The following is an 8961-nucleotide window of genomic DNA, read 5'->3' on the forward strand; positions in this document are numbered from 1 at the left end:
CACCTGCTATGGGTTCTGTTTCTACTTCCTATGTGTGTTTGAATTGTCCGTTGAGTATATTTGGTAGGGATTTTGGAATTGATTTAGTTTGTCTTCCGTTAGAGCAACTCGACGTGATTTTGGGTATGAATTGGTTAAAAGTTAATTGGGTGTATATCAACTGTTTCGAGAAGACGGTTAGTTTTCCTGAGGTTGATGCTAAGGAAGATTGGTGTGTGTCTGCTAAGCAAGTTGATGAATCGGTACAAGATGGTGCCGAGTTGTTTATGTTGTTGGCAACTTTGGATATTCGGGAGAAGAGGACGATCGAAGAACTGCCAATAGTTTGTGAATTTGCGGAGGTATTTCCGGAAAATATAATTGATTTACCGCCGGAACGAGAGGTCGAGTTTTCGATTAATTTAGTTCCTGGAACTAGTCCTATATCGATGGCTCCCTATCGAATGTCCGCTTCTGAGTTGAAAGAGTTGAAGAGTCAACTTGAAGACTTACTCGAGAAGAAGTTTATTCGTCCTAGTGTGTCACCGTGGGGTGCACCTGTGCTATTGGTCAAGAAGAAAGAAGGTTCTATGAGATTATGTGTTGATTATAGACAACTGAATAAAGTGACGATTAAGAACAAGTATCCACTTCCGAGGATTGACGATCTGATGGATCAGCTGGTTGGAGCTTGTGTGTTTAGCAAAATTGATTTGAGGTCTGGGTATCATCAGATTCGTGTAAAGGCTGAGAATATTCTATGATGCCTTTTGGGGTGACGAATGCACCTGGTGTATTTATGGTGTATATGAATAGAATCTTTCATGATTATCTGGATAAGTTTGTAGTTGTGTTCATCGATGATATATTGATTTATTCCAAGGGCGAAGAGGATCATGCAGAGCATTTGAAGGTTGTGTTATCGGTGTTGAAAGAGAGGAAGTTGTTTGCTAAACTCTCTAAATGTGAATTTTGGTTGAGTGAAGTAAGTTTTCTTGGACATGTGATTTCGAGCGGTGGGATTTCTGTGGATCCTACGAAGATCGAAGCTGTATCTCAGTGGGAAGCTCCTAAGTCTGTTGCTGAGATTCGAAGTTTCCTTGGTTTGGCTGGTTATTATAGGAAGTTCATTGAGGGATTTTCTAAGTTGTCGTTACCGTTGACGCAGTTGACTAGGAAGGGTCAAGCTTTCATTTGGACTTCGCAGTGTGAAGCGAATTTTCAAGAGCTTAAGAGAAGATTGACTACGGCTCCTATTTTGATTTTACCGGATCCGTTAGAAACCTTCGTTGTGTATTGTGGTGCTTCTTTGTTGGGTTTGGGAGGTGTTCTGATGCAAAAGGGGCAAGTGGTAGCTTATGCTTCAAGGCAACTCAAGGTTCATGAGAAGAATTATCCGACGCATGATTTAGAGTTGGCCGCCGTTGTGTTTGTGTTGAAGCTTTGGAGACATTACTTGTTTGGATCGAGGTTTGATGTGTTTAGTGATCACAATAGTTTGAAGTACTTGTTCGATTAGAAAGAATTGAATATGAGGCAAAGGAGATGGTTGGAATTCTTGAAGGATTATGATTTTGGTTTGAATTATCATCCTGGGAAGGCGAATGTTGTAGCCGATGCATTGAGTAGGAAGTCATTGCATATGTCTATGTTGATGATGCGAGAGTTTGAATTGTTGGAGCAATTTAGGGATTTGAGTTTGGTTTGTGAAGCGACGTCTTCGTGTGTTAAGCTTGGGATGTTGAAGCTTACGTGTGACATTCTTGACGAGATTAGAGAAGGTCAGAGGTCATATTTGAAGTTAGTCGATGTTATGACATTGATTAACCAAGGCAAAGGTGGTGACTTTCGGATTGATGAGGATGGTATCATGAGGTGTCGTGACCGAGTGTGTGTTCCGAATGGTATGGATTTGAGAAAGAGAATTCTTGAAGAAGGGCATAGAAGTGGTCTGAGTATTCATCCTGGTGCTACTAAGATGTATCAAGACTTGAGGAAGATGTTTTGGTGGCAAGGTATGAAGAAGGATGTAGCGGAATTTGTGTATTCATGTTTGACTTGTCAAAAGTCAAAGATTGAACATCAAAAGCCGTCTGGTTTGATGCAATCGTTAGCTATCCCCGAGTGGAAGTGGGATAGTATCTCTATGGATTTTGTTTCGGGCTTACCAAGAACATCGAGTAATTGTGAGGCGATTTGGGTCATTGTGGACAGACTGACGAAGTGTGCTCATTTTATTCCGATGAGAATGGATTATTCGATGGAGAGACTTGTTAAGTTGTACGTCGAGAGAATTGTGTGTTTGCATGGTATACCGTCGAGTATTGTTTCGGATAGAGATCCGAGGTTCACTTAGAGATTTTGGGAAGGTTTGCAAAGTGCTTTGGGTACGAAGTTGCGTTTGAGTTCAGTATATCATCCGCAAACTGATGGTCAAACGGAGAGGACTACTCAGTCACTTGAAGATCTTTTGAGGTCTTGTGTTTTGGAACAAGGAGGAAATTGGGATAGTTTCTTGCCTTTAATCGAGTTTACATATAATAACAGTTTCCATTCGAGTATTGGAATGGCACCGTTTGAGGCCCTTTATGGCAGAAGGTGTAGAACTCCTTTATGTTGGTACGAATCGGGAGAGAGTGCTGTGGTTGGACCCGAGTTGATTCAAGAGACTACAGATAAGATTAAGATGATTCAAGGGAAGATGAAGGCTTCTCAGAGTCGTCAAAAGAGTTATCATGGTAAGAGGAGGAAAGCTCTTGAGTTTGAGAAAGACGAGCATGTATTTCTTCGAGTTACACCAATAACGGGTGTTGGTAGAGCTTTGAAGTCGTGTAAGTTGACGCCGCGTTTCATTGGTCCTTATCAGATTTCCGAGAGGATAGGTGAAGTGGCATATCGGATTGCATTACCACCATCACTTTCTAATCTTCATGATGTATTCCATGTGTCTCAATTGAGGAAGTACATTGCGGATCCATCGCATGTTATTCCATTAGATGATGTGCAAGTACGGGATAATTTGATGGTTGATACATCACATGTGCGGATTGAAGATCGAGAAGTTAAGAAGCTTTGTGGTAAGGAGATTGCTTTGGTAAAAGTGATATGGGGCAGAGTCGCCAATGGAAATATTACGTGGGAACTCGAGGATAAGATGAGGGAATCATATCCTGAGTTGTTCGTTTGAGGTAAATTTTCGAGGACGAAAATCTTTTAAGTGGGGGGAGTTGTAACAACCCATTTTTTTAGTATTGAATTATTATACTATTATTATTATAATTTTAATTTAATTATGTGGAGTGTTAATTAATTAATTGGTGTATTAATTCATTATCTAGTGGATATGAGAAATAATTAAATAATTGAATTATTAATTAACTTGGTTGCATAGTGAGTGGTTAATTATTTAAATTTAAACAGAGGTATTTAAATATTAGGTATTATTGGGCATAGTGATTAAATTAGATGATTTAAGCCCAACTAGAATACTATTATAAATAGTAAGAGTGAAGGAAGTGAGAATTAGAATTCACTTGAGCACTGAAGGCAATAGAGAAAGAGGAGAGGAAAAGCGAGAGGAGTCAAGGTTTCCATCAAATTGACAAGGTAAGGGGGGAAATCCTTATCATTATGAGTTAGTATGATTGGGTCAATGGGTAGGAACATGTTTTAGGTTGAAATCCTTAATTGGCATGGTTTGGAATTATTAGGTCTTGATAAATACTCTTGAATTGTGATGATTAAATTATGCTAAAACTGTGAATGAATATATAATTGGATGAGTCATAATTTTCTGAACGTGTAGCTTTTTACGGAATCGAAATCGGAGGTCCGGAAGTCCTCCAACGATGAAAAATGCGGGGAAATCTGCATTCTGTTTCGTGTTAGCGCAGGAACAACTTTCTGTTTTGCGTTGACCGGTTAACACTATTACGATATTGAAAAACTGCATTCTGTCTTGCGTTAACTGGTTAACCCAGGGTGTTAACCGGTTAACACTGTTAAAAATTGCCAAGAAGCGCATTCTGTTTTACGTTAACCGATTAACCTAGGGCGTTAACCGGTTAACACTGTTTGAAAAGTGAAAAATTGATATTTAAATGTTGTGTGCATTTTGGAATGAAATCTATGTGTACATATTTGATGATTGGCCTATACTGGTGAATAATATATTGTATGAATGTGTATGTATACCATTATTGAATTGTGAATGATTTATGGTTATGGATGTGTATATGTAATCGTAATTGATGTGTTGTTATGAATGTGTATATGTACCAATTGTGAGTCATGGTGATATGTGGGATGTTAAGACGGTATATAGATGGTCTTAATTGCATATGTGTTGGTATGTGTGCATTCATTCATAGCATGCTTGACTTCATTGTGGAAGTGGTTAAGCGGTGATCCTTCATTGGAAACAGACGTAGCAGACGTTAATCCTTAATTGGGATTAGGCGTAGTATTTAAGCGGTGATCCTTCATTGGAAACAGACGTAGCAGACGTTAATCCTTAATTGGGATTAGGCGTAGTATTAAGCGGTGATCCTTTATTGGAAACAGACGTAGGGCTTTGGTCTTGTCCGGATCGGAAGCGTGGCTTGGATTCTAGATATTGAATCGGAAAGCGGTGAAACTTTGAGTTCACATTGAGGTACCACATGCATAGAGTCACATTGTCTTGCATTAAGTCGTCTATAGTTATGTGATCATTGAATGCATGTATTGATGTGGATGCGATGTACGTTTGAAATATGTGAGATGATTGTTGGTTAATATTATTGACGTGATTATACCAAGTGTGATGAATTCTTAAATTGTGTTTTAATTCATTGTGCCTTATTATGCTATTTCATAATGATTTGAATTCTCACCCTTTCTGTTTGAATGTTACCTTCACATGGGTATCGTGCAGATACTACAGAGTAGTATTGCCGGAGTAGGTGGACGGTAGCTCGCTCAAGAATAGCTGGAGAGTTTCCGTATTTAGTTTGAAATTAGGTAACGAGTCAATGCTCTGGTCATGTAACACTGGGTAGATTAGTGGTATGGAACTCATATCTTATTTTGATATGCTTTATGTCATTAATTGTTTTATTTTAATTGAAGTGATTATTGAGAGATGATCATGGTATGGGACATGGATCATATTATGAAATACATGAGTATTCTTTATTTTCCGCTGCGAACGCATATTGTTTGAATATTCATGATGAGTAAAATGTGTTATTTCAAATGGCCAGGTGAATTGTTGGTTTTTGAAAGTTTTAAGTTTCGAAAACGTCGATGTGACGCCCTTTTCTTTATATGCGTGCTTATTTACTCTGATTATATGCTAAATAATTTGGGGTAGAAAAAGGGGTGTTACACTCATCACTCATGCACATGAAATTCTCATGCTTGCCTTTGCCATTTGCTATATATAAAGCTGCTCAGCTTCACTATTTTCCAACCTGAAGACGCCTTAGATGCTGCAGAATTGAATCCAAAACCTCACCTAAAGGAATTTCTCTCTTTCATTTCAAAATTTCATATCCAATTTTCAACTTCATTGGTTGATCATTGGACTTAAAATTCCTTGGTCTTGCTTCATCTTCACCTCAAGAGTAAACTGCAATCAGGACTTGTGAAGAATCGTGCTCCAAAGATCTACATTTTAGAGGTGGATGTTCAAACTTTTTTTCTTCGAAACTCATTGATTCTTGCTTGTTTCTTGTGTTTATTGGTTTGGCTGAAGTCCTCTCATCAGAGGCATTTGAATTTTGCTTTTAATTTTTCAAAACCATCAAGTTCAATTTGAACTCCATTATTTTCCACTTCTGATTTCTCTTCCTATGAGGATCTAGAAGGAAAACCAATGGCACAAGGGTGATGTACATCACCCCAACTTTCCAATGATATGAGGATCGCCTATTTTTATTGAGACTTCCATACCTACAAATGTCACCGGAATCTTCATCCTCGCCAGAGAAGACGGTGGTGTACACCACCGTCTCTTTGCCAGATTAATTGTGCGCCCTTGGATCTGATCTCCAGTTTATATCATAGCCATCAGATCTTATGACTTTTTTAAATGCAAGGTGTTTCTCATTGACTTGGACTCATGGTGAGCGCGCACATGTGGACCATTAGATGTGCCATGTCAATTAATGAGATTCAATCCAACGCGCGTGGTTTTTTCTATTTTCTGATTTAATCCATTTTATTTCTTTTATTTCATTTTATTTCAAAAAATCATAAATCTTTCATTTTAATTCCAAAAAATATGGGACCAATTGAATTATTTCCCTTTTTAATTCTAGTTTCTGAAAATGATTTTTAATATTTTTTATTTTGTCATTTGTTATTTTTTGTGAATTTTCTCTTTTCTGATTATTTTTAATTCATTTTAAATAGTTTCTGATATTCAAAAAATACAAAAATATTTTCTTAACTTCTTTGAATGATGATGAATCTATGAAAAATATTCTCATCAGTTTATTAACTGATTTAAGATTTATTTGAGATTTTAGTTCAATTAGGTTATTTTTTATTCATTTTAATTGATTAAAAATAGTTTCTGGTTTCTAAAAATGCTGAATTTTTTTGTCAAACTTTGTTTGACCTTGTTGAACTTAGGATGATCCATTTGGACTTTTCAAAGTTGATTTGAAATGGATTTGAAGTTTGACCTTTAATTGTTTATTTTAATTCAAGTATTATTTTAATTGTGAAAAATACCAAAAATATTTCATTTGTTTCTTGACTTCTAAGTTTCATTTTTCTTCTGTTTACTATTGTTTGACCTTGATTCCATTTATCTTTGGTCAATGTACTTTGCTTATTTCATTTGAAGTTTAATTCATGTACATTCTTATCCATCTTCTTCTTCATCTTTTTCTTTTTTGATCAATGAGTTAAAGATTGGTGGTTAGCCTTGATGTATGGGAGGTTTAACCTTTCTTGATTCAAATCTAATTCATCTTGATCATAGATCAAGTGAATGGCTTTGCATTGAGGATAAGTTGCTTCTTGATCAAGCAAAAAACTAAATCAATACAAGATCATTCTTCTTTTCTTTTGGCATGGCAAGTTGTAAGAGCTTGGCTTACTAGTCAAGGTCTCTAACTTATGTTTGTTGCCTATATTTTTATTGACCGACCTCAGATAGGTGTGACTACTACATTAGTCCACTTACAATTGCTTAACATAGCGCTAAATTGCCTTATGGCACACTAACTCTAACTATTGACTACTAACTTTTTAATTCTTGCACTTTACATTAATGCAATTTAATATTCTTGTACATTATTTCATTTGCTTTTTCCCTTTGCTCACTTGAGCTCATGTTTATGTTAATGCAATTTGCCTTTTGCTCACTTGAGCACATAATTGTGTATATACTATTGTGCTTGTGTTTTGTTTGATTGTTGTGAACCAAATGCAAATGGACAAAAGGACTTAGACTTTAGGACATTCCCTATGCAAAATGGAGTCAAAGAGCAACTAGGCCTCATGCCTTTAGAATGCTTAATGTTGAAGATGAATTGAAAGGACCTAATCTCTAAACTCACTCTTGTCCACTCTTTGTTTGTCTATAGAACTTTTTGATGTGTGTGCTTTTGTGCTAGGGATCCCAAAACTTGAGCCAAATTGAAGAACCATTGTCATGAGCATCCAAAGTGAGAGATACAAGAGCCATTGGAAGATTCCTAAGAGCTTGCTTGATTGATTGATTGCTTGAGTATTTGCTTATTTTCTTGCTTATTCCAAAGGATGAAAGCTACTTGGATCATCACTATGATCTCAAGAAGGGAACTCGATTTGTGGTTTTACTTCTCTTCCTTCATATTTGTATGTTTAGGACTTAGCCATTCTTCTTCTTCCCTCCACTCTAATCCAAGCCAAAACTTTTGTGCAAACATTAACATTTGTTTTCAAAATTAGAAACCTAAGCATTATGCTTTTGATTTTCAAACTTTCTTTTCACAACACTTATTTTTAATTTAATCCTAAGTCAACTTTGACCATATTTTGTAAATACTTTTCATTGGTAAATACAACATACTCAATTGTTTTTGTGGTTTCAATGGCCACTTCTTGCCAAAACTTTTCATAAACATTAGTTATTAGGTTTGAGTTATCTTAGTGGATGATATAATACTCACCTATATCCTTAGTGATGGACAATGAGTCTTCCATGCTTATTATAGGGTTAACCCCTCACTAGCATGTTGAAGCTATCCTCACATGGTGGATTTATGGTTTTAGGTTGAGTTTTCTCCCTTTGATAAAAAAAGACCTTAAGGCTTTTGGACCAATCAATTCACCAACTTGTTTTGAGATTTTTATCCCGAACTACGAGGTTTTGATCCTAATCTTTTTCAAGATGGTACGTAGGCAATGGGTTTATCCATTCAAACACAAAATTATAAATAATTTGTACATTCTTTTCTCATCTCCCCAATCATGTTTGCACAAATAATTTTCACAAAATACCAACCTACCTTACAACAATTGTGAAAAGGGCTCCCTAGGAGTACCTAGGATGTTTTGGGTGCTTAAAACCTTCCCATTGCATAACCAACCCCCTTACCCAGATCTCTGACATTTTTATTAGTTTTTGATTTGATAAAACTTCTCAGTTTTTGTTCGCTTTCTAACCTTTCCTTTGGATAAATAGAAGTGCGGTGGCGACTCGAATTTGTATGCTTACTTTTGATTTAGTCCATAAATCTAAAGGTAACGAATACCCCGCTACAGAAAAGTGACGACTCTGCTGGGGATATTTGCCTAGTGGGTTTTGCCTACTTTTCACATTTGTTGTATTGTATTGTATATTATTTTGTGACATATTTTTTGTGCAAATTTGGGATTACTGTATTGTTTGTAATGTATGAATTGCTTGATATATCAATTGCTTGTGTGTTGGTGGTCTCTTGTGAGATGAGTTCCATACCCGAACTCGAGTGCACTTAGGATATGAGAATGGCATAGTCTTGT

This window comes from Lathyrus oleraceus, chromosome 2, assembly GCF_024323335.1.
Source record: "Lathyrus oleraceus cultivar Zhongwan6 chromosome 2, CAAS_Psat_ZW6_1.0, whole genome shotgun sequence".
NCBI lineage: Eukaryota > Viridiplantae > Streptophyta > Magnoliopsida > Fabales > Fabaceae > Lathyrus > Lathyrus oleraceus.